The sequence below is a fragment of the Nycticebus coucang genome, chromosome 6 (genome assembly GCF_027406575.1).
Source record: "Nycticebus coucang isolate mNycCou1 chromosome 6, mNycCou1.pri, whole genome shotgun sequence".
Classification (NCBI taxonomy): domain Eukaryota; kingdom Metazoa; phylum Chordata; class Mammalia; order Primates; family Lorisidae; genus Nycticebus; species Nycticebus coucang.
Genome location: NC_069785.1, coordinates 34,463,505 through 34,490,157, shown reverse-complemented (window position 1 = coordinate 34,490,157; position 26,653 = coordinate 34,463,505). Strand labels below are relative to the sequence as shown.

The 26,653-nt window shown below is 35.7% G+C and overlaps 1 protein-coding gene and 1 pseudogene across 1 annotated transcript in view; both read right to left on the bottom strand.

Annotated features, from left to right (window-relative positions):
- Positions 1-24,533, bottom strand: part of LOC128588295 (olfactory receptor 4F15-like) — a 32,482-nt gene extending 7,949 nt beyond the window's left edge. Inside the window, exon 1 of the mRNA XM_053595029.1 lies at positions 24,410-24,533. The gene's annotated coding sequence lies outside the window, so the exon portion shown is untranslated. The remainder of the gene's footprint in view (positions 1-24,409) is intronic.
- On the bottom strand, positions 12,080-12,957 carry LOC128588656 (olfactory receptor 4K3-like; annotated as a pseudogene).
- Positions 24,534-26,653: the final 2,120 nt, after the last annotated feature.

Sequence of the window (26,653 nt, the reverse complement as noted above, 5' to 3'; positions counted from 1 at the left end):
TATCATTTTCCATGAATAAATATTCAATATTTACTCAAAATTTATATAGGTAGTGGGATTTAAAATAATTTTATGCTAATTTCTTCTTCCCCAACTTGATTTACTCTATTTTTAGAGGTAGCACTCATTGTCTTTCTAATTTAAAAACTAGATATTTCAAAATTGATGGAGGGGAAATGAAAATTTATGTAACAGCAATTTCCAAAACACAGCATAATGCAGTGTTTAAAAGCACAGATAGAGGGACCAACTGTTTGCATCTTCAGATTTTCCATTTACTAGCTGTGTGTTCTAAGATGAGTTACTAAAATGTCTGATGCCTCCCTTTCATCATCTGTAAAAGACAGATACTAAGAATCATCACCTCATATGGCTGTTTTGAAGATTAAATGTGTTGAAATAAGGAAAAAAATCAGAAAATACTCTGGCATATAATAAATGCTGTTACCTATTATGATAATTTTGATGATATTCAGATTAGAAACAATGATTGAATTCCTCTGGCAAAAATAAGGTTTGTATACTTTTTCTTTCTGTGTCTGTGGAATGGGATAATCAATACACAGGTATTACTTTTCATCTTTTTGATTCTAGTTTTCAGAGAGAAAGGAGATGGAAGATTCAAAATACTTTATCACTTTCACAAAAACACTATTGCTTTTGAAGAATATTTTGTGATCGTTTTGTAACACAATTATAAATTGAAGAATAAGACTAGAAATATATTAAAAGTAAATTAAAACTCTTCAGTTAATTGAGCTAACAAAGGAAAATATAGACAGAAAGAGAAATAATTATGGGGAACAAACAAAAGGTGTGATAATTATGCAACATGGTGCTGGAGCATTACAGTGGGTATCCTACCTACTCATGCAGGTGTAAGTGTCATCCTCAGCAGCTTCAAGGGATAAGGAACAGAGAGACATGTCTTCCTTTTTATGTTTGTTATTACATCTCAAGATTCATAGTTATAAATAGCTTTTTTCTTTATAAATAAAACCAATTAGCAGACTGGGAATAATGACCAGTATTCACTCCGTTATTTGCTTTCTATAGAAAGTAGGTCTTTCATGCACATTGCTTTTCCCAAGGGTTAAGTATCATGAGATGCAATACTGAGTAATAAGAAAATTGAAAAATTTGATGTGATGAGCAGGAATTATGTGGTTCTGGTAAAATTTTCTCAAATTTGATATTTTATTTTTAAAAATTTGATATTTTAGATATTCATCGAATTATTGAAAGTTATCAAAATCACTGACTTGATCTGTTTTGGATCAATGTCAGGTTAAAGATCAGCTATCATTATATATCCTTAACTGCTTATTCCACCTAGAATTTTGAGAAATAATTAATTGGTATTTGAAAAATATGGGAGTGTCAAGAATAAAGTGAATATTGACTCAAAAATTTGGGTTTTTTTTGGGGGGGTATAAATTTATGGGGTACAAGGGCAGCTTTTATAAATGCATTTTATAAATGCATTCCCACTATGTCATCTATGCATTTATAAAAGCTGCCCTCGTACCCCATAAATTTAGGGCTTATAGGGTATTCATTACCTAATAATACACCTGTACTCATTAAGTGATTTCTCATTCTCCATCTCCCTCTCACTCCCTCATCCTTCTTGAGTCTGCACTGCCTACTATTCCATGACGTACATCCATATGTGAACATTATTTAGCTCCCGTTTATGAGTGAGAATTTTGTCTTTCTGTATATACTTGTTTCACTTAAGTTAATGGCCTCCAGTTCCATCCATGTTGCTGTAAAAAAAAAGATTTCATTTCTTTTCATGGCTGAGTAGTATTCCCTCTCACATGTTATTTGTCATATATATCATCTGCTCATGTTTATAGCAGCAGCTCAATTCACATTTGCGTTGACTCCATATCTTTGCTATTATAAATAGTGCTGTGATAAATACAATGACTTCCTTTGGGTAGGTAACAAGTAGAGGGATGGAGTAGTTCTATAGAGTTTGCAATCATTTACATTTCCACCAATAGTGTACTCGAGTTCCCCTTTCTCTACATCCCTGCCAACATATAATAGTTTTTGACATTTTAATAATTGCCATTCTGACTGGGGTAAGATAATATCTCATTGTAGTTTTAACTTGTGTTTCTCTGATAGAGATGGTGAATGTCTTTTTGTATGCCTGTTGGTCATTTGCATATCTTCTATTGAAAGATGCCTGCTCATATTCTTTGCCCACTTTTTAATGTTTCTTCTTCTTCTTTTTGGTTAAGTTCCTTATATATTCCAAATACTAGACCCCTGTTAAATGCATATTTTGCAAATATTTTCTCCCATTTTATAGGTGCCTGTTCACTTTAGCTTTATAGTCTCATTTATCTACTTTTGCTTTTGAGCCTGTGCTTTTGAGGTCTTGGTCTTTGGGGCTCAAAGAACCCCAAACGGATCTTCCATTTGATCCTACAATCCCCATATAAGGCATCTACCCAGAAGAAAAAAATCATTTACTATAAGGATATCTGCATTTGAATGTTTACAGCAGCAGCTCAATTCAGAATTGCAAAGTTGTGAAAACAACCCAGGTGCCCATCAACCCATGAATAGATTAATAAACTGTGGTATATGTACACCATGGAATACTACTCAGCCATAAAAAGATGGAGACTTTAGCATCTTTTGTATTTACCTGGATGGATTTGGAAATTGTTCTCCTAAGTAAAATATTTCAAGAATGGAAAAGCAAGCTATGTTGAAACTAGTAGATTAACAATTATAGGCCCAAATGAGAGAAAACCCACGGCCTATGTTGCAAGCTTAACGAATATTTTCTTCTTCATAAAAATGCAATTTCCAAGATATGGAAGCAACTCAAGTGCCCATCAAACCATGAATGGATTAATACTGTGGTATATGTCTACCGTAGAATATGATTCAGCTATGAAAAAAGATGATGGCTTTACATCTTTCGTATTTACCTGAATGGAGCTGAAACGCATTCTTCTTAGTAAAGTATCACAAGAATGGAAAAGCAAGTATCCATGCACTCAATACTAACATGAATCAAACAGAAAAACAACTACATGCCCAAATGAGGGAATAACACAAGTATATTCAAGTGGGGGAGGAGGGAAAGAGGAAAAGTGAGGAGAGAGGGGGATTGATAGTTAGGCTCTCACCTGATGGACACATTGTGAGCGTGTAGAGCACACCCCCAGGACAAAGTTGTGCCACTGCTTCGACTACAACTTGAACTTTACCTTAGAAACACAAACAATGTAACCTAATCATTTGTACCTTTATATTTAATCTGAATTAAAAGAAATTGAAAAACAAACAGAAAAGAAGTTATTACAATTTTAACTCTCCCCTTCCCTCTAATAAGAACCACTAAGTGTAAATTTTATCCCCCTTTTTGTGTTCATGCTGCACTTTTTTTCTTTCTTTTTTTTTAAATTGAGACAGAGTCTCACTATGTCGTCCTTGGTAGAGTGCTGTGGCGTCATGGCTCACAGCAACCTCCAATTCTTGGGCTTAAGCAATTCTCTTGCCTCACCCTCCTAATTAGCTGGGACTAGAGGCACCCACCACAACGCCTGGCTATTTTTTTGTTGCAGTTGTGATTGTTGTTTAGCAGGCCTGGGCCGGGTTTGAACCCCCCTGCCTTGGTGCATGTGGCCACTGTGCCTTGGGCGCTGCGCCAATGCTACACTTTTCAAACACATTTATCTTTTGTATTTGTAGTATAGATTTCCTTGGGACAATAATTGGCCCACACTCACAATAACTTCTACCATCTTATAATTATGTATAATGGGGGTTGAGAAGGTGAGTCAGTGTATGAGGCAAAATTGTTTGTTATTCAAACACTCAGTTTTGGGGGAAAATCTTTAACAACCATTGAACACCTTGTACCCTTTTTAATATGATTGTAAAAATCATATTAAAATTGATTAGTGGTCAATCTTCAAACCACGCATTAGTGTCAGTTCAGGTATTCTGTGAAGCAGTGGCCATGAAAGAATTTTAAGATACTTCTTGGGAGAAAAAAAGGGAAATATGAAAGGAGAAAGAGACAGTAATATGCAGAGAAAGCTTTCATAACAAAATAACAGTGTGGCCCTGTGAAAGGGAGAAGGATGGAGGATTGGATGTAATGGCCTCAGACTACAGTGCAGCTCTGAGAAATTCCCTACTAGGTTGATGAGAATTCTAGGGCAAAGATTGCCCATTAGAGGAATTCCACATCGGGCAGGAATTTCCTGCGTCTGGCATACTTGTGTTATCATTAGATTGGAGCAGCCTGGTGACAATGCGGCCTGATTGAATGCTGAAAAGACAAGTGGGAACTGTTAGACAACTATACTCCTTGCAGCAAGTTCTGTCTTGAAAGCAGGTAGGGTGATGCACTCTCTGGCTAAGTGCAGTGTTATTAGTGGTTCCCTTCCTGTGCTGTAGCAGACTCTACGCCATTTGAAGCCTTTGTTGAATTTTTCATTGTGCTGGTACTTCTGTCTTGGTTTTGACAGAGGCCTATTTTTCTTTGCCATTACTTGTTTTCTTATAAAACACTATTCAATTTACCTTTATATTCATGTTTATGCTACAATTCACGCAAGTCATTTTACCATCTTTAAAGAAAAACTAAAGAAATGATGATACTGTGTGTTAATTTCTTTTTACCTCCCCTTGCCTCTTGTCTCTTCCCCTTTCCTTCCCTACCCTTCCCTGCTGACAGGGTCTCACTCTGTTGCCCAGGGAGTGCAGTGGTGGGTGTGATCACAGCTTGCAGCAAACTTAAATTCTGGCTCAAGTGATCTTCTTGCTTCAGCCTCCTCAATAACTGGAATTACAGGTGCACATCCCCACATCCAACTAGTTTTTAATGGTTTTTTTGTGTCAGGGTCTCAACTATTCTGCCTAGGCTGATCTTGAACTCAGCCTCAAGCAATTCTCCTGCCTCAGCCTCTCAATCAACCTGGGATTATAGGCATAAGCCACTATGCCCAGCCTGGGTTAAATATTATTATGAGTAGATAGACTGTCTCAGACTCGATGAAGTCTGAGCTCCACATTTTGAAGGAAGATATTGCTTATGAAGAATAACTTTATTTCTATTATTTAATACATTTTATATGTTCTCTTTCCTTATTTAACTGGCCAGGCCTTCTAATAAATGGGGGAAGCATGTTTTTCTCACTCCCAGTCTCAGTGGGAGGAAGCTTCCAATTACTTTTTCACTAACTACAACTTATGCAGGAGACATGTTGCAAATTCCTTTATCAGACTGGATAATTTTCATTCTTTGTCTATATTTTTAAGAATTTTATCACAAACGTGTATTAGATCTCCTTTTGCTTAACCTGGTGATCGATTTCTAGTTGTTAATTCAACCTTGCACTTCGGGTGCAAACTTAATTTCTCATCATATATTATTCTTATTATGTATTGTTCCTGTGTCTTTGTTATTGCTTTGTTTATTATTTTTGTATCTATGTTAATGAGAGTGAATGACCCATAGTTTATCTTTGTGTGGTTTTCAAGTCAAATTCATGATAGCTTTATAAATGAATTGAAGAAAAGGGTCAACAGTTGGTCTGAAACCCATTTTCCCTATCAAATGGATATCAAACCAGAAAGAAAAATACAGAAGAAATGATGGCATTGACCTGGCCAAACCCCTTGCAAACATGCACATTTGACCTCCTAATGGTATTTACTATAGAAAGAGAGGGGAAGTCTTCATCTATAAAATACTTTTAGTAGAATACTTTTGATCTATTTAGTTTGATAATCATAAATTACCCTAGAAATTGTGGATTTCTTGGGAAGAGTGCTGTCACTTTATAACTGGTGATATACACGTGTGGTTATAACTGCTAAGTGTTATCTATGTAATTATCAAAGTAAAACTTGGAGATCCTTCATGAACAAGATAAGCTCTCTTTCTAAAGCGATGTCACACGTGCCTCTTTAGGGTCTAGTCTTCATTTGTTCCATCTGGCTCAGGGTGTGTCCTAAAGCAGTGAGAACAAACCGAGGGAGTCACGTTGATGGTCTCAGAATTCTCCAGGCTTTCCCTGTGTCTTGCTCCTGCCAGTAACCCTTGAGTTATTCATAGTGTTTGATGTGTCATACTATTTCTGATAATTCTGTGGTAACTTCAGCCCTCTTAAAAAGTATTTCCTCTTTTTCTCTTCTCAAGAAGAGTTTATGCAAAAAAATTTGTCTTTCATTCTCTTTCCTAAATATTTTGAAGTAGTCACAAGGGAAGCCATTTAGACCTATAGCTTTTTCTCTTTTTCTTTGGAAAATTTTATCAGTCAGCAAAGAAGAAACATATGTTATTTGAAAAGACAGAATTTAATGTAAGAATTAATGAGATATAAACTTGTGAGTAGGTATCCGAAAGTATAAAAAGAACTCTAAATTATTATGTAAGTGGGAACTGTAGTGCAGGAAGAAACTACCTCACCTAGGGCTGGCAGAGGAAAGGTGAGATACTGGGGTTATTGACATTTAATGATTTAGAAAAGGGGTCTAAGGGGGTTGAAGCTCAGACCTCTTGGAGATGGTGTATCTTGGCGACTTTTTTTTTTTTTTTAAATCAGAGGGGAAGCACCATAGGTCTATAACCCAGAAATTTGAAGCTAGGGTGCCAGCATACTGATCCTGTTATTTCTAAGGGGGAGTAATGAGGGTAGTTCTAAAACTGTTCTAGATTCAGCCATTGTCATGTGAACAAGCTGATTATTGTAGGTGGCAGGCATAGCAAGCAGAGAAAAAGCAAATAGGAAGGAGTAAATCCCTTCCTTCATGCACTTGCAGTGTCCCTGCAGCAGAGGATAAAATGGAGCCAGATGGGAAATAGGAAAGTGGTTTGCAGAGTCCTAGCATCAAAAGACTGACTAAAAAAGAGTTATTTTTGTGTTGAGAGATAATAATAATTGGGACAGAAAATCTTTTTTTTTTTTTTATTAAATCATAGCTGTGTACATTGATATGATCATGGGACATCATACACTAGCTTCACGGAGCGTTTGACACACTTTCATCACACTGGTTAACACAGCCTTCCTGGCCTTCTCTCAGTTACTGTGCCAAGACACTTACATTCCACATTTACCAAGTTTCACATATACCCTTGTAAGATGCACCGCAGGTGTAATCCCACCAATCCCCCTCCCTCTACCCCCCTTCCCCCTCCCTTTCCCCCTTCCCCCTATTCTTAGGTTGTAACTGGATTATAGCTTTCATGTGAAAGCCCTAAATTAGTTTCATAGTAGGGCTGAGTACATTGGGTACTTTTTCTTCCATTCTTGTGATACTTTACTTAGAAGAATATGTTCCAGCTCCATCCATGTAAACATGAAAGAGGTAAAGTCTCCATCTTTCTTTAAGGCTGCATAATATTCCATGGTGTACATATACCACAATTTATTAATCCATTCGTGGATCGATGGGCACTTGGGCTTTTTCATGACTTAGCATTAGGAATTGGGCTGCAATAAACATTCTGGTACAAATATCTTTGTTATGATGTGCTTTTTGGTCTTCTGGGTATATGCCCAGTAGAGGAATTACAGGATTGAATGGCAGATCTATTTTTAGATCTCTAAGTGTTCTCCATATCTCTTTCCAAAAGGAATGTATTAATTTGCATTCCCACCAGCAGTGCAAAAGTGTTCCCTTTTCTCCACATCCACACCAACATCTCTGGTCTTGGGATTTTGTGATATAGGCTAGTCTCACTGGAGTTAGGTGATATCTCAAAGTAGTTTTGATTTGCATTCTCTGATGATTAAAGATGATGAGCATTTTTTCATATGTCTGAAGGCCGCGCGCCTATCTTCTTCAGAGAAGTTTCTCTTCAAATCCCTTCCTAAGCCTGCAATGGGATCCCTAGTTCTTTTCTTGCTAATGTGTTTGAGTTCTCTGTGGATTCTGGTTATTAAACCTTTGTCGGAGACATAACCTGCAAGTATCTTCTCCCATTCTGAGGGCTGTTTGCTTGCTTTTTACTGTGTTCTTGGCTGTGCAGAAGCTTTTTAGTTTGATCAAGTCCCAGTAGTGTATTTTTGAAGCTGCTTCAATTGCCTGGGGGGTCCTCCTCATAAAATACTCTCCCAGACCGATTTCTTCAAGGGTTTTCCTTGCACTTTCCTCTAGTATTTTTATAGTTTCATGTCTTAAGCTTAAATCTTTAATCCAGTGAGTGTCTATCTTAGTTAATGGTGAAAGGTGTGGGTCTAGTTTCAGTCTTCTGCAGGTTGCCAGCCAGTTCACCCAGCACCATTTGTTAAATAGGGAATCTTTTCCCCACTGGATGTTTTTAATTGGCTTGTCAAAAATCAAATAGCGGTAAGGAGCTGGATTCATCTCTTGGTTCTCTATTCTGTTCCAGATATCTACTTCTCTGTTTTTGTGCCAATACCATGCTGTTTTGATCACTATCGATTTGTAGTAAAGTCTGAGGTCTGGTAGTGTGATTCCTCCTGCTTTGTTTTTATTTCTGAGTAATTCTTCGCTATTCGAGGTTTTTTTCTGATTCCATATAAAACGAAGTATTGTTTTTTCAAGATTTTTAATGTATGACAGTGGAGCTTTAATAGGGATTGGGTTGAAATTATATATTTCTTTGGGTAGTATGGACATTTTAACAATGTTGATTCTTCCCAGCCACGAGCATGGTATGTTTTTCCATTTGTTCACATTTTCAGCTATTTCTTTTCTTGGAGTTTCATGGTTCTCTTTGTAGAGATCTTTCACGTCCTTTGTTAGATAAATTCCCAAGTATTTCATCTTCTTTGGCACTACTGTGAATGGGTTAGAGTCCTTAACAGTTTTTTCAACTTGACTAGTGTTGGTATATATCAGAAAATCTCATAATTGCTAAGTCATGGAAGAAGCCCAAGTGCCCATCGACCACAAATGGATTAATAAATTGTGGTATATGTACACCATGGAATATTATGCAGCCTTAAAGAAAGATGGAGACTTTACCTCTTTCATGTTTACATGGATGGAGTTGGAACATATTCTTCTTAGTAAAGTATCTCAAGAGTGGAAGAAATAGTACCCAATGTACTCAGCCCTACTATGAAACTAATTTAGGGTTTTCACATGAAAGCTATAACCCAGTTACAACCTAAGAATAGGGGGAAGGGGGAAAGGGAAGGTGGAGGTGGGTGGAGGGAAGGGGATTGGTGGGATTACACCAGTGGTGCATCTTACAAGGTATATGTGAAACTTGGTAAACAGTCTGTGAAGCTAGTGAATGATGCCCCATGATTATATCAATGTACACAGCTATGATTTAATAAAAAAACAAAAAAAAAGAAAAATGCCACTAAGGAAAAAAAAAAGAGAAAAAAAAAAAGAAAATCTTTTAATTGCAAGTTTAATTTATTTAACAGATAGGGGACCATTAAGATATTCTTGCTTTATTAACTAGTTATTTTGGTAGCCATTTTTCCTTCTTCATATTTAACAAATATTAGTAAAACCTATAACAATTAATATTTAAAATTTATTGGTATAAAGTAGTATATAATGCCATCTTGGAATATTTTTAAAGATTACCGCATCTATAGAGTTGTTCTTTTTCTTTTTTATCCTGGATTTCTGCTTATGTGTGTCTTTTTGCTTTCCTTCTTGATTTTTTTTTTTTTTGCTAAATACCTTTGTTGGCCTTTTGAAGTAATCAACTTTGTTTCTGTTGATTGATGAATTGTAAAATTCAAAAAAAGAATTTTTGTTTATTTTCTTTATGTTAATTATCTCAAGAGGGGTACTTGGGTAATTAATATGCATCTTTTCTTTTAAGAAATACATGCATATGTAATAATGTCCCTGTAAGCATGACTGTGGCTGCACTACGTACTTTCTATATTCATCGTATTTTTATTAGTATTCAGTTCCAACTGATTGTTCAAAATTTGTATTGTGGGTGGCGCCTGTGGCTCAAGGAGTAGGGCGCTGGTCCCATATGCCAGAGGTCGTGGGTTCAAACCTAGCCCTGGCCAAAAACCACAAAAAAAAAAAAAAAAAAAATTTGTATTGTGATGTTTTTGAAACATGAAATACTTAGAAGTGAATCCTATGAAACTGCTGATGATCTCAAGAATGGAAGAAAAAGTATCCAATGTACTCGGCCCTACTATGAAACTAATTTAGGGCTTTCACATGAAAGCTATAACCCAGTTACAACCTAAGAATAGGGGGAAGGGGGAAAATGAGTGGGGGGAGGTGGGCTGATGGAGGAGGATTGGTGGGATTACACCTGCGGTGCATCTTACAAGGGTATATGTGAAACTTAGTAAATGTGGAATGTAAATGTCTTAGCACAATAACTAAGAAAATGCCAGGAAGGCTATGTTAACCAGAGTGATGAAAATGTGCCAAACGGTCTATGAAACTGGTGTATGGTGCCCCATGATCGCATTAATGTACACAGCTATGATTTAATAATAAAAACAAAAGAAACTGCTAATGAGTTAACCAAAACTCATATGCTTAAAGATCATATGGACAGTAGGATCTCATTTTGTAATCAATAAGAACTAATTATAGAGTATAGCAAGGACTCAATCAAAATGCTCTGCTGTTATATTCTGTTCAGAGGGAAGAGAGGAAGGAAGCTACATGCAGGCTTCAAATAACTCCTGAAGTGATGGTGACTCCTATCATTAAAAAGTTATACTGATGAGCACTAGTGAGACAATTCCATTTCTAAAACATTCCAAGAACCACCCTATGTTCCCATTCAGGTCTGAAGGCAACAATGAGTGATGCTTCCATGATCATCTGGTTTTGGGGAAACCACGACCACAGTGACTTATATGCCTCTGTTAAATCAGTTATGTCATCATCATGATGAAGCCTTTCATTTATTGGCACAGAGAGAATGGTTGGTTACTACTACTAACTTATTAGGCATGGGGAGATGAGAACCAAGAAATTATGGCTTTTCTCTGTGCAGAAATTAAGATATTGTAAAGATGTGTAAAAATAATTTTATCCAGGAGATGACACATATCATCCAAAGGTGTAGAATATGCAACATTATGCAAGCTATTTTATTTTAGAAGGTCACATTATGTTGACATAACTGACCTTACCCATGCTAACTATTTGTGAATAAAAATGAACTATATGCATTTTAATTTTCTCTATATTTTGCTACATATGTATTAAATGCATTGTATGTAGTACATATGTGTGTATATATTATATATACACATTTATTTTTTGGCATGGGGTTTCAGGTGAGGGCATCCTTAGAAAACAAAAAAGTATTAGGTACATAGCCTAGACACACATAGCTTATCTGAACTTTGCAGTGAATAAATGAGTAATTGTTCTGTGTTGTTTTAGTAATGGTTTCTCCTTGGCTTTCTTATTGTCAGTCCATGTCTTTTTTTTTTGCTTTAAAGCAATGCATCCTTCACTTTCCCCTTACTCAGAACTGCTTTATTTATTTCTTCATAATGGCAAGACTGTGCTTAAAGGGATTACTTTGTGGAGGACAGGGCAATAGTATTATGGCTTGATCCATTTATCATTTTGTTTTCTAAGTAGATGCAGACTACTCAAATATCTTTAGTATACTCTCTAGGTAAGTTAGAATTAGAATGGATATGTTATGTATTTTTAGAAATAGGAATAATGATAATTAACTCAAAGTGATTTTGTAAGTAATACATAATCCTAGTAAACTGCTTTGCACAGTGTTGAGCACATCGATAGTGTTTACTAAATAGTGGCAATGATTTTTCTGGTTATCAATATCATAATTGTTATCATCTAGTAATTTTTGAACACATACAAATAAATACTTATGCAGAATTATTATTCTCTCTAAGTGGTAGGAATCTAACTGTTGGATTTTTGAGCTTATTTTCAAATGGAAAAAATATGTTTATATTTTTAGGACTACTAAAATAGTAGTCCTACTCTTAGGACTACTCATAGCTTACATCTATGAATAAGTAGTATTCTCAGTTAAGTTTCCAGGTCAAAATCGTGGCCACACTGTGGTGCACACAGAGGATTTTCTGATTTCATGAGATATCTAAAAGTTATTCCTTGAATCCTTAAGCTAGACATTTCTAATGTCTTTATTTCTCAATGTATAAATGGCTGGATTCAGGAGATGTGTGATTACTGTGTAAAACACAGCAAGAAACTTGTCCACCCAAGTGATGCTGAATGGCCATAGGTAGATGAAGATGCAGAGTCCGAAAACCAGCACCACCACTGTGATGTGGGAAGTACAGCTTTTGATGCTCCATCTTTAGAATGAAGGCGGACAGTTATTAGGATATAAGTGTAGGAGATCATCAAGAGAATGAAGCAAGTTGTTGCCAAACCCCACTGTCGGCATTTATCACTATTCCCAGAGTATGAGTATCCATGCAGGCTAGTTTGACCACCAAAGATCACAAAAAAGCTGTCCACTACTTCGAGTCCACAGAAGGGCAGATTCAAAATCATTGCCAGCTGACTTATGGCATGCAGAAATCTGATGATCCATGATATCACAACCAGCCAGATGCATTTTTGTCTGTCCATGATGCTGGAGTAATGGAGTGGCTTGCAGATGGCCACGTAAAGGTCATAGGCCAAAGTCACGAGAAGCACCATCTCACTCCCTCCGAAGAAATGAGCACAAAGGATCTGACTCATGCAGCCCCCAAAGGAAATGGTCTTAATATCCTTTAGGAAGTCTGTGGTCTGTTTAGGGGTAGTTACTGAGGAAAGGCAGAAATCAACAAATGAGAGGTTGGCTAAGAGGAAGTACATGGGGGAACGGAGATGGTGGTCACTGATGATTAATAGCACAACAAGAAGGTTACCCACAACAGTCATCAGGTAAAGTACAGAAAACCGCAATAAGAGGAATGTCTGCGGCTTCCTTGAATTACAAAGTTCCTGAAAAACAAACTCAGACACCGCAGACTGGTTTGCTTCTTCCATTTAGTACAATGGAACCTGGGGAAAGGAGATGAACTAAATTTCTAGAACAGAAAGAAAAAGTTAATGTCAGGTACTAGATCAATATGTTTCTTGTGCAAAACTGAAATCTCAGCCTTGTAGTAAACACAACATTAAAAATAAATGTTTCTTGAATTTAGATGTGTGCGCAGCCTTGTGGCCAAGAAGGGAACCTAAGTATAGAATTGTAGGTCAAAAACATTGCCCATTGTGATCAGAATTATAGCTCTCATGGATATCAAAATGGATTATCTGATTAAAATTGTCAGAAGTAAGTGTTTTTCATAAACAATTTCTTCAAGCCTTGAATTCACTTCTACTCCTGGAAATCAGAAAGACCTAATTTTAGTGCATAGCTATAGAGTATATTTGGAGGCTATTTTATCAGGATAAATCCAGGGCAATAATGTAATGCTATATTTATGATAAAAATACGTAATTCTCATAAATATATCTATTGATAAGTGGATATGTATGAATAGAATGAATTGAACAGAAGTATATTACAAACACAAACTGTTTATTAAATGACTTGAGAAATGGTGTTTATGTTCCAAAACAGACCGCAGATTCTGACCACACATTTCTACCATTACATATTTCTCTGCATTTTGAATGTCCCATGAGAAGTTATTTCCACAAAATCATGTGTTCTGTGGCCTGAGCAATGCCATTTATTGTCGTATATTGACTTGCCCTTGACTTTCACTACTAACGCAGATTTCTTTTTTGAGACAGCTTAAATGATAGATATTTGAAAGCTACTTTGGTTATGACTGTCCTTCACAGGAGAAAATATGAATTATAAGTTCATTTGTACTTAAATTATTCATTTGCATTATTAAAATTGATGTCTGTGGAAATATTTATATTTTCCATAGCCAGAAAGCTAACTCTGTTTTTCTAATTTCTTTCATCTTCCCTCCTTCCCTCCCTCTTCCTCTCCTTCTTTTATTCTGCCCTTACCCTCTCCCTCCCTTCCTTCCTTTCCTCTTCTTCTTTTATTTTTCTCTTTTTTTTCTTTACTTTTTTAGGCTAGAAACTGGAATATTAAAATGTTGACTATACATAGTACACACCAGATCTGTGTTAAGCACTTTACCAACATTATATTTTATTAATCACGATGTTTATTTCCATTCTGCAGATGTGAAAGCTTGATTTCCTCAAACAGCTAGGAAGTGGTACAACTAGAACACCGACAGAGGTCTGCCTGACTCGAAAGGCTTCAGTATAATAACTTCCCTACTAGAAATAGCTTCTGATAGTAGTCTTGAGACTGAGAAGACTAAGAAAATTAGATTTGTGAAATAAGATACTTTGTTATATAAGAGGTAATCCAGACACAAGTTTAAATGGCCAATTATGATAGGAAAGGAAGTTTATGTTTTATTAAAACCATTTCAATGTCATAGTCTGTCTTCATACTGGAATGCACTTTACCTTGTTAATGTTATTATGACTACAATTTTCTGCATTTATTGCTTTGATCAAGTGGTAGAACAGCCCAAATTTAAAAAAAATTAGAAAATATTAAGGTAAATTGAAATGTCTGGAAAAATGATTCTCCCCAAATCTTGGCATCTGGGAGTTTCTAAGATTATGGAAACATAGTGCTTTTTGTTAGTGTTAGACTCTTAGAAAAATCTATATTTTTAGTAAGTACATCTGCTAACACATTTAGAACTATAAGATCAATAGGTAGGTATGGAAAAATGCTACAGAAAAAATTATTTTTAAATTAGTGGTGGGATGAAAAAGAAAGTTTAAAGATCAGGTAGTTTGTGATATACTTACTCTACAGGAATCACCTGTGAAACCAGAGACTTCTTGGTGCATAAGGCTCCCTTTAGATTCCACCTTTAGTCTGAAATAAAGTCCAGTTTGAACCCGCCACCCTCGGCATATGGGGCTGGCGCCCCACTCACTGAGCCACAGGCGGGTTCAAACCCAGCCCCCGCCAAACTGCAATGAAAAAATAGCTGGGTGTTGTGGCGGGTGCCTGTAGTCCCAGCTGCTTGGGAGGCTGGGGCAAGAGAATCGCGTAAGCCCAAGAGTTAGAGGTTGCTGTGAGCCATGTGATGTCATGGCACTCTACCAGAGGGCGGTACAGTGAGACTCTGTCTCTACAAAAAAAAAATAATAAAAAAAAAATAAAAAAAATAAATAAATAAAGTTCAGTTTGTTTTCTGCAGTGACCAGTGTTGGTGACAAAGTATGTACCGCAGTGTGACGTATATATACTGCAAGAATAGCCTCAGGGATGGAAACTTTCCAGCTGTGTTTTAGATAGAGCCATGATTTTGGAAACCACTTTGCTTTTATGTTCCTAAGGGATCCTCAGCTTCCAACTTCCTTGCATTAAAGACACCATATAACACTGCATCCTTGTAAATGTAGGTTCAAGTTAGACCAGTTAAATACAACTTAAAATGTTAGATGATAAAACGTAAACAAAAGATAAAAAGTGTTGGCCAGGATGTGGGGAAACTGGAACCTTTGTGCATTGTTGCTGGCATTGTGAAATAGTGCAGCAGTTATGGAAAACAGGGTGGAGGGGCCTCAAAAACGAAAAATAGCACTACCGTATGATTTAGCAATCCAACCATTAGATCCAAAGGAAGTGAAATTAGTATGTCAGAGAGATATCTGAACTCTCAGGTTCATAAGAACGTCCTAAGTGTCCACAATAGATGACTCAACAAAAAAATGTAATACATACATACAATTCCACCTCAAAAAAAGAAGTAAATACTGTCATTAGCAACAACTTGGATGAATTTTAAGGACATCATACTAAATGAATAAGCCAATCAGTAAGACAAATACTGCATGATTACACTTATGTGAGGTATTTGACTTCAATTAATTAGATGTGGAAGGTTATGCTTATTACATCTCCATTTGCTTCTCTCCTGACCCTTGCTGTCCCTGCTTTCCCCCCCCCCCTTTTTCCATGTCTTCCTCTCTTCCTCCCAGTCTTTTGTTACCCTCTCATTTCTAGGTCTCAAAGTACTTAAGTGAACTTATTTGCTCTACAAGCCATTATTGTGAGCAGATGTCTATAGAGTCCACAAAGTCTCAGTACTCATTCACTAGCTGGGGTGCTCCAAAACACTTTCCAATACCACTTATTTCAATCACAATGACACTTAGGCTCATTTATAGGTGAGCAAAATGATGAAAGAGGCTAAGTGATCTGCCCAGGTCACACAGCTATTCAGTGAGGGACCAGCAAGAGGTAGCATCTGGGGAAGAATGTTGGTTTAGAGTAAAGTTGACATGAGTGTATAATTCCTATGAATCTTAAAAAAACTCTTTTAAATGTAAAATTAAAAATTTAATAAAATTTAATGAAAATTCATTACATAAATATTTTTTAATTTATTAATACAATTTAATATGTGTTCTTTTTATTAAGATATAATTTACATTTAACAAAATGAAAACTTTAAGTATATGGTTTTGCAGTTTCACACATAAATTCGAGTAAGCATCACACCATCAGGATATGCAACAGTCCTAGTATACCCCAGATTCTCCTGAATTGGGCAACCCCTGAGATATTTTCTGTTTGTACACTTTTGCCTTTCCTTTATATTTTAAATTTATTTTTATTGTGTACATTTAATGTGTACAGCATGATTTTTATATACATGTATACAGAGAAATGATTGCTATCTCGAATTAACATATCATTATCTTACATAAATACCTTTCTTGTGATAAGAGCACCTAAAAGCTTAACAAGTTTTCAGTGTATCAGCCCTCATTGCAAAATAACTGATTTTCAAAGCATTTTGCAAATTTCCTTCTATAAGGTCCATTTAGGTTCTTCCCCACAAAAATCATTAACCAACAATACTCTTAGTGAACAATTTCTTGTTCAGAGATATCTATAAAATACATTATATATCTCTGCCTATACCCCTCCCTTAATCCAGGAGAACTATGGATTATGACGTGAGAATTGAGCTTCCTGAATTTTTATACCTAGGGAGCTCTGGGACTGTATGTAAGGCATCCCACTTGGTGCTGAAAGGCCTCTTGTTCCAGAGAGTCCAGAAGTCCCAGGAATCAGCTGGAAAAAACCAAAACCAAAAACAAAACCCAAACCAAAAACCTCAGTGTCTCTGAAAGATTTACAAGGTTTCCAGAAAATTTCATTGGTTATTTATAGAAAGTTCAAATAAAATTCCTCTGAAATTTGGTTTAAAAGTGAAAAAAAAAAGAGAAATAAGGGAAATGTTAAGAAATTAGTACATATAAGATAAATCTCAGTTTGGAATCAACATTATCTGTGATCAGATTACATGTCATAGATAAAGCTGCTTTCAAATTCTAACTACATTTCAAAGCAGTCGGAACCCAGTGGAAAATAACCAATACAATTTTTGTTTGAATATTGTTATTGAGAGCATTATCCTTAGGATAGAATATATTTACTTTGGAGAACAGCTTCTTGGGTGAGCATCTCTAGAGCTCTGTGTTGTGAGTAATCACAGTTAATGGGCAGACTACGTATGTCCTGTTTTGTGGAAATTCTTAGTTTTTGAGTTTCCACAAATTTAATATCATCTGATAGTGAACTCCTTCTTAAATTTAGAAGTAAAGATATAGAGTGAATCAATTATAATGATTCTAGAGATGACAGTATAGTAGAATCTTAAAATATCCTTCTGTTTATTTCTTTTCATGGGTGTGAAAAGAATCTTTATTTATTTATAGCTATAGGTATAGATTTTTTTTTTTTAAGACAGAGTCATGCTTTGTCACCCAGGCTAGAGTGTAGTGGCAGCATCACAGCTCACTGCCACCTCCAACTCCTGACCTCAAGTGATTCTCCCATGTTGGTTTCTCATAGTGAAATTATAGGCATGAGATACCATGCCTGGCCTATATCTATAGTTTTGTATTGGAACTAAGATGTTAATTCCTGTTGCAACAGAAGTCATATGACTTGTGTTGGTGGAAGATGATGGTCTTCTGTGGTAGCTGAAGCCCCAGGTTGGTCACTGACTTGCTGAACCAATGGCTGAGTGGCCACCTGAGCTACTGTTTTTATGAAACTTGTTAAAAGCAGGGAAATAGAGAAACATTTTAGGTTATAGATTCTCTATACTAACTTATCAGTTAATACTATGTAAATTAAGAGCAAAACCGTTTAATTTTCACTTCTCTAGGCAACACAGCAATGTTAGGTGGCTGTCCTTTATTTTTATTGGTGATGGTTTTTTTTACCGTGAACACCAGAAAATATACCCAATAGCTTATCTCTAGCTTTCTAAAATGCACACAGAATATTTTATGCAAGACATTTGACTAGCCATGTCAAGTATTAATGCATTTTTAAAAAATTATGAAATACTCCAGATACCTTGTCCCGCAATGACATAATTCTAAGTCGTAGAGTCTAAATAGTCTCCTGAAGGGCCACAGTAGGCTTGCCAGTTTCTCAATTAAGCATCTTTGCCTTCTCAGTAGCACTTTCTCATTGATGCTTCCAACAATTAGCTTTGAAGTAAACTACTTGCTTTCAAAGTTTGTCTTTGAATCCAACCATTCCATATGACAATTCCTAACATTCATGAAAGCAAAATTTTTAGCATATTCATGAACCTTATGGAAAGCATAAGTGATGACATTATATGCCTTCTTAATGGTCAAATGATCACAAGTTAAATTATACAAAATTATTTATAAGTATTGCTGATGTCTGCCAAAATAAACAATATCATGGTCCTTTCACATTTCTCATAGTAAAAGCAAAGAGTAAATGTGCTAAAGAAGTAGAAGACATATGTTAAGTAGGTAGATGGTATGTCCAGTTAGCCATTTTAAATGGCAAATATCTAAGAAGAGTTGTTCAACAGACAGGTGGATGTATGTTTTAGAACTCTGAAGACAGATCTGGCCAGCAAAATCTGTCATGATGTCCACATTTGCTCAATCTTTGTATTGAAATCTTTATATCTTTGTTCCTTAATGTATAGATGACAGGATTCAAGGCTGGAGTGATAGCGAAGTCAGCAATGAACAGGTATTTGTCAATTGATGATGTGGGGAAAGGCCACACATACAGAAACATGCATGGAGTGAAAAAGAGAACGACCACGGTGATGTGAGCTGACAAAGTGACAAATGCCTTGGATAAGTCCCCTGAAGAACGATTCCAGACGGTGACCAAAATGAAGATGTAGGAAAGGATTAATAGAAAGAAGGTGCCCATACTCATAAACCCACTGTTGGCAGCAACAATGAACTCAAACTTGGCTCCATCTGTGCATGCAAGTTTTATGATCCTGGGAAAGTCACAATAAAAGCTGTCTATTTTATTAGGGCCACAGAAAGGCAAGTTTATAACAAAAGCAAATTGAGACATAGCATGGATCACCCCAGTTATCCATCCAGTGATTACAAATGCAACACATCTTTTTGGGCTCATAATATTCAAGTAGTGAAGAGGCTTACAGATTGCCGTGTACCTGTCAAATGCCATGGCTATGAGCAACACCATCTCCACTCCTCCCATGATGTGGATGAAGCATATCTGAGTCATACAACCTTGAAAAGAAATTACATTGTATTCATTTGCAAGGTCTGAGATCATCTTGGGTATTGTGGTGGAGGAAACCCACACGTCATTGAAGGACAGGTTGGCCAGCAGGAAGTACATAGGGGACTGTAAGTGGGAATCAGCAATTACCAAAAACACAATGAAGAGATTTCCCAGGATGATCCCTAAGTAGAGCAAGGAGAATGTCAACAAGAGAAAAACTTTTGTTCCCCGAGAAGTAGACAGTCCCAACAACACAAACTCAGAAACCGAAGAGTCATTTAGCCCATCCATTGACTTGGGCAGAAGAGCTGACCTCAAACTACCTGAGGACACAAAATGATGAAAAGTCAGAATCAGTGGTAATAAAGTATATTCCCTATTTAACTTTCTAGTGTGCAGTATAGGTTGCCTATTTGAGAGTTAGAAAACATTAAATTAGATATGAAAAAATAAAAGAAATAGAATTATGGTGTCCAGGAGATTGATTACATAAAAGAGAAAGAAAATTATAAATATATTAGGTAGAGGCAAGTGAGCTTACTTCCTTTCTTACTCCATTGTCAGATTTTTTTTTTTTTTGCCTCCCAAGGATTTCTAGCTGGTTTCTCCAGCCACTTACCTAGGTTTTGTCCCCTCATAATGATCTCAGGTGACAGAAATTTCTCACCATTAATGTTTTCCTACTAGCTTGAAAATTCTCCTTAGATGAATTTCATATTTCTCTGGTGAAATAGAGATTTTTAGTCAAAACGGTTTAACAAGTTTCACCTTATTTCACCTTACATGTATGTTCTACTTTTGTTGTACAATTTATGATAAAGATCATGTGCACAGATTGAGATTATTCATAATGTTTAGTTCACGACATGTTATTATCAATGTTATAGTGTGTCCATGGACCTCGATATCAACAAATTATGGGTACAACACCGAGCACCTATTAGTAAGTAAAAATGTTGAATGATAATATTAGTAGAAAACACTTAAAGTTCTTTCATGGAGAGCTTTGTTTTAAGCATACTTTCTCTTTTAAATTTCAAAAAAATTCAATATATTTAAATGCTGTTTTATTAGACTCATTATATAAATGAAGAAACTGAGTCTCAGAAGGATCAAGTGTTGGAATCAGGACTTATATTTAGAAGCGTAGTACCCTGTAATCCATGATCCCGGCCATGGTGCTCTGTTCTTTCAGGACTACCCGTTCAGTATACCCTGGGTCTTCCCCAAATAGCCTTTGGTTAAAACTCCTTCAACTTTTTGAATCTTCTTACCATCAAGATAGTAAACTTTCTTTTTGAAGAATCAAATCTCTAAATTTTGTGTCTCTTTCTAATTGCTTTCTTCTTTCCCCAGCTCTTTATTGGCAGATCTCATTTTTTGCTCATTCAATACAAGTCAATCAAAATAATTCAGTTTCCACAGATGTCTTTTTTATAGAAGGAAAATCTGGATTGTGAATATCTCATACAATGATCAGTGTTTAGTAGTTATTGTCCTCAATCTCCCTGTAGTATATGATCCTGTTTACCATGGCCTTGTTTCTGAAACTGCATCTGCCCTTGGCTTCTTGGCTTCTACAAAGTCATTCCTTTCCCACCTCTTGCCAACAGAAATTCCATTTGTTCAAGCTGTGGGCTAAAATCTCTCAACTGTAGAAAAGAGTGGCCTTATCTCAGATTGGGAGCATATTATATAACTTTTCTAAATCAGTTTCTATAGTCCCATTTCCATTGGTCACAAGTTCATCAAATATTGGGCATATTCCAATTCATAATTGCCCAAGGGCTCATCAACCCACAAATGGATCAATAAATTGTTGTATATGTACACCATGGAATATTACGCAGCCTTAAAAAAGATGGAGACTTTACCTCTTATGTTTACATGGATGGAGTGGAACATATTCTTCTTAGTAAAGTATGTCAAGAATGAAAGAAAAAGTATCTAATGTACTCAGTACTATTATGAAACAAATATATAATCATCCACACTTCCATATGAAAGATAAAACACAACTATAGCCCAGGATGTGGGAGGGAAGAGGAGAGGGAGGGGAGGGGAGGGGGGAGATTGGATGGAGGGAGGGTAATCAGTGGGACCACACCTATGGTGCATTTTGTAAGGGGATATGTCAAATCTATTAAGTGTAGAGTATAAATGTCTTAACACAATAATTAAGTGAGGTGAGGGCTATGTTAACCAGTTTGATGTAAGCATTCCAAATTGTATATAACATCAGCACATTGTATACCATAAATGCATTAATGTATACAGCTATGATTTAATAAAAAAAAATAGTGTGAGGGAAAAAAATATATTAGGCATATTGCCCTGAGCTGTTCAATGATATTTATGAGTAAGTGTCTCCTCTGGAGGACTTCCCTTCTCAAATTAAAGGACAAACTTTCATGTGGAGATGACATTTTCCTGGTCTGTGCATTTAATGCTATTGTTATTCCTAAGGGAGCAGCCACCACGAAGTTCTACAACTCAACATACCAGAACATTGTTTCTAGCCAAAATTTAGAAAGGACCAAGGATCCCAGAGGCATGTTTAGCTGCTTACTTTTTCAAAGCCAGAAAGGATTTCATTTCACATTTATTCCTTAACTTGAGAAAAATAAACTCTAGTTTGTTCTATAAACCAGATTTTCTGTAATCGCAGCTAAAGGCAATCTGACTATTTCTTGACAAATCTCCCCTAATTATTTTCCTACCTTTCTGATTTCTTTATGTCTTTCACTAACACATAGTGATAGTTTCTCCTCTGATAATCCTTCATTTTTGTTGTGAGAGTCTGCCCTATTTGTTTATTTATTAAATACTAGATTACTTATTTAAATAGTACCAATAGATTGAATTATAAGCGTGTAGCTGGATTCCAGAGTAACTCAAGGTCTTACGTAAGGGCTAACTAAATGCTGTCTGTTATGATAACTTTGGTGATATGGAGGAAACAAACTTTGAGTTTTTCAGATTGAGAATAGTGATGGAATCCTTCTGGCAAATATAAAACCGACATGCTTTTTAGTGTTGGGTCACTAGGCATGGAATAACCAAGACATAGTAGATTTTAATTTTGTTTTCACAATCCTGCTTCAGAGAGAAAAGAGATGGATGATTCAAGATACTTCACACAGTATTTTAGCAAAGAGACTAGCACTTGAAGATTATTTTATGTACATATTCTAATATAAGTTTTTATTAAATCATAGCTGTGTACATTATCCTAATACAATTTTGACTATGAGAGCAAGACCTTAAGGGTATTAGACAGTTTAAGTGGCAATCAAATAAAGAGAATTAAAGAAGAAAGGGATAAAAAAGAGAAGTAGGTTATGGGGATTAAAAAAAAAAGGAGGGGAGAGGACAATTATGAAAACAGATGCTGAAAAATAAAAGATAAAAATATCTTTCCTACCTCTATAACTCAGGTTTCACCCACAGCAGCTTCAAGGAATGAGAAACACAGAGAAATCAATTCCCTTTTAGATTCTCCATTATTGTTCAAGACACATAGTTATAAATTGATTTTATATTTGGGAAGGAAAATAATTAGCAGAATTGGGAATTAATGACCAATATCTATTTAGTACATTCACTGCCTATTATCCTTCATTGATACGAGAGCTTCATTTCTGAGCAAGCTTATATGATAGGCATATGAAAATTATTTTATTCATTGTGGTTATTAATGGGAGAAGATATAAATTCTAAGTTTATTTGTTCTTTAGAGTATTCATCTATATTATTTTATATTAATCTTAGTGGAAAAATAGTATTTAAGCCAGAAAGTCAAATAATTTTCTTTCTCTCCCTCCCTCCCTTCCTTCCTTCCTCCATCTCTCCCTTTCTTTATTTTTCCTTCACCTTCTTCCTTTGTCTCTCTTCATCTCCACCTCTCTATTTTTTCCTTTACCTTTTTTTAGGCTAGAAACTGCAAGATTAAAATGTGTAATAAGTCACACTAACAGGTCTGTCTTAAATGTTTTGCAAACATTCCGTAATGTGTTTCTCATTCCTTGAAGCTGCTGAGGGTGAAACCTGAGCTATAGAGGTAGGAAAGATATTAATTTTATCTTTTATTTTAATAATCACAACATTTATTTTCATTTTACAGATGTGAAAGCTAGTCATACAGCTAGAAAGTGACAACTAGAATATAAACTGAGATTTGACTGACTCCACAGTTTCCAATATAACTTCCCTACAAGTTCCCACCTAATTGGTATTACGTGCAGGTTTATGGTATACTTCCTGGGTGAAGGTCACAACCACAACTTGGACTTTACCTTACAAAGGCAAACAATGTCACCTAATCTTATATAACCTCATGTTAATGAAAAAAGGGAAATGGCTTTTGACAGGAATCTTGATTTTGAGAAAACTAAGAAAAAAAGATAATATTTCTAAAATAAGTTTTTATTAATAAATGAATCTAGATACAAATAAATTTAAAAGGCCAATAATGATAGGGAAAGAAGTTTATATTTACGTTAAATTAAAACATCCGTCTTTGTTTTCATATTGGAATGTTCTGTGCCCTTCTAATATTACTGACTTTTTCTCTATTACTCCTTTGATCAAATGATAGAGCAAGCAAATGATAGAAGAAGCAAATTCTAAAGAAATTAGAAAATATGAGAGTAAATTAGATGACCTGTAAAAACCATTAGAGTCTAGAAGTCCCAGGGATTATTTGGAAGGGAAGACTCATAGTTTTTCCCATTAATAGATCAACTAATATATTTAGAACTCTAAGTCCAATCGGTTAAGTATGAAAAAAAAGCTACAGGTAAAAATTATGCATATTCTTAAATTAATGGATGGGTTGAAAGCAAATTCAAAAATCAGGCAGTTTGTGCTATTTACCTTACAAGAATCAACCCCGGAAACCAGATCTTTCTTGGCTGATAAGGCTCACTCTAGAGTCTACCTTAAGTCTGAAGTAAAGTCCCATTTATTTTCTGCAGGGCCCAGTGTTGGTAAGGATGCGTCCTCAGTGTGGCATGCTATTTAGAGTAGCCTCTGAGCTGGGAGACTTTCCAGCTGTGTGTTTTAAATAGAGCCAAAACTTTGGAAAGGTTTCCTTATTATGCTCCTGGGGAAATTTGGGTCTTCATGTATAATGTCCCCTTTTCAAAGTCAGATTCAAGTTAGTCTTGCAAAATACAATAAAACAAGTTATTAAAATGTAACAAAATAAACTTTAAAATGTGCTTCTATTCTCTTTCATAGGCAGATAGATCCTCTTTTTGGTCTGTGTATACCAGGACTAAAATTGAACTAAGATGCCAATTCTAATCCCAGAAGTTTGATGAATTACATGGATAGGCAGCTGGTTCATGTTGCAACTGTGCTTATAACTTAAGACCCTACCTGAACTTTTCCTTCTAGTGACTCAGAGGAACATTTAGACTTAAATATACTGTCTTTAGCAGTGCCCTGAAAATGAAGTTTCAGTGTAAAAACATATCATGGGCATATGTCTAAATGATGAAAAGACACAGTAGTACACTATTCACAGGGAATATTTTCCAAGACTTCCCCTGGATGCCTGAAACTGCACACAATACAAAACCCTATAGACATCATGTTTTTTTCCTATACATACATACTTATGACAAAGTGTAATTTATATATTAGACAAGGTAAGAGGTTAACAGCAACTAATAATAAAATAAAAAAATTATAACAATATTCTGTAATAAAAGTTACATGAACGTGGCATGTCCATCTCTCTCTCACTATCTCAAAATATTTTAATATTTTCAGACTGAAGTTGACTGTAGGTAACTTAAACCATGAATAATTGAAATGACGGAAAGTAAAACTATGGATAAGAGGAGACTGTTGTCAACAGAACGAGATTCCAGAAATAAACCTATATATGTATAGGAATTGATTCTTGACAAGGTGCCAAATTCTTTTTTTATTTTGTTGAGACAAAATCTCACTATGTCACCCTGGGTAGAGTGCTGTGGCATCACAGTTCACAGCAACCTCAAACTCTTGGGCTTAAGTGATTCTCTTGCCTCAGCCTCCCAAGTAGCTGGGACCACAAGGGCCCACCACAATGCCTGGCTATTTTTTGTTGCAGTTGTTGTTGTTTTTAGTGGGCCCGGGCGGGTTTGAACCTGCCACCTTTGGTGTATGTAGCTGGCACCATAACCACTGTGCTATGGGCACTGAGCCAACGTGACAAATTCTTGACAAAGATGCCAAAGATTTTCAATGGGAGAGAGAATAATCTTTTAAATTAGTGGTTCTGGGACAATTGCATATTCATACTCAAAAGAATGAAGTTAGACCTGTCCTTCACACCACATACAAAAATTAACTTAAAAAGACCAAAGTTTTATGTGAGGGTAAGGCCTAAAACTATAAAACTATCAAAAGAAAATATAGTGGTAAATCTTCATAATCATAAATTTGGCAATGGATTCTTTTTTTAGAATTTCAGCTTAATACAAAGATTCAGATAATTAGGTTACATTGTTGGGTTTGTTAGATAGTCTGTATTGTAGTTGAGCCCTTCACATAGGAGGGGTACCATATATCACTATATTGTTAGGGCAGAGCTTCCCAACTCTCCTCCCACTTCCTCCTCTCCTTTCTTGAATTTAATTGTGTTTTTCTCTGGTGTGGGCCTGTAGTTATTCATCTACTAGTTTCATATTAGTATTGAGTACATCAGATCCCTGCTTTTCCATTATTGTGATACTTTATTTAGGAAGATGTTCTCCAAATCCATCCAGGTAAATACAAAAGATATAATATTAGCTATCTACCCAGGAGAAAAAAAATTATTTTATGATAAGGAAATTGTCAATGAATTCATAGATATGATGATAAAAGTGCAGTAAAAAGAGAAAAAATAGATAAATTGGACTCTTTCAAAATAGCAAATATTTTCTGTATCTAATAGAATCTTATATTCAGAATATTTAAACAATTCTTACAAATCAACAATAAAATACAAATAACCCAACTAAAAACAGGCAAAGAATCTGAATAAACATTTTTCCAAAGAAGATATAAAAATGGCCAACAAGCACATGAAAAGATGTTTAGCAACATTCGTCATTAGGCAAATGATAATCAAAACTACAATGT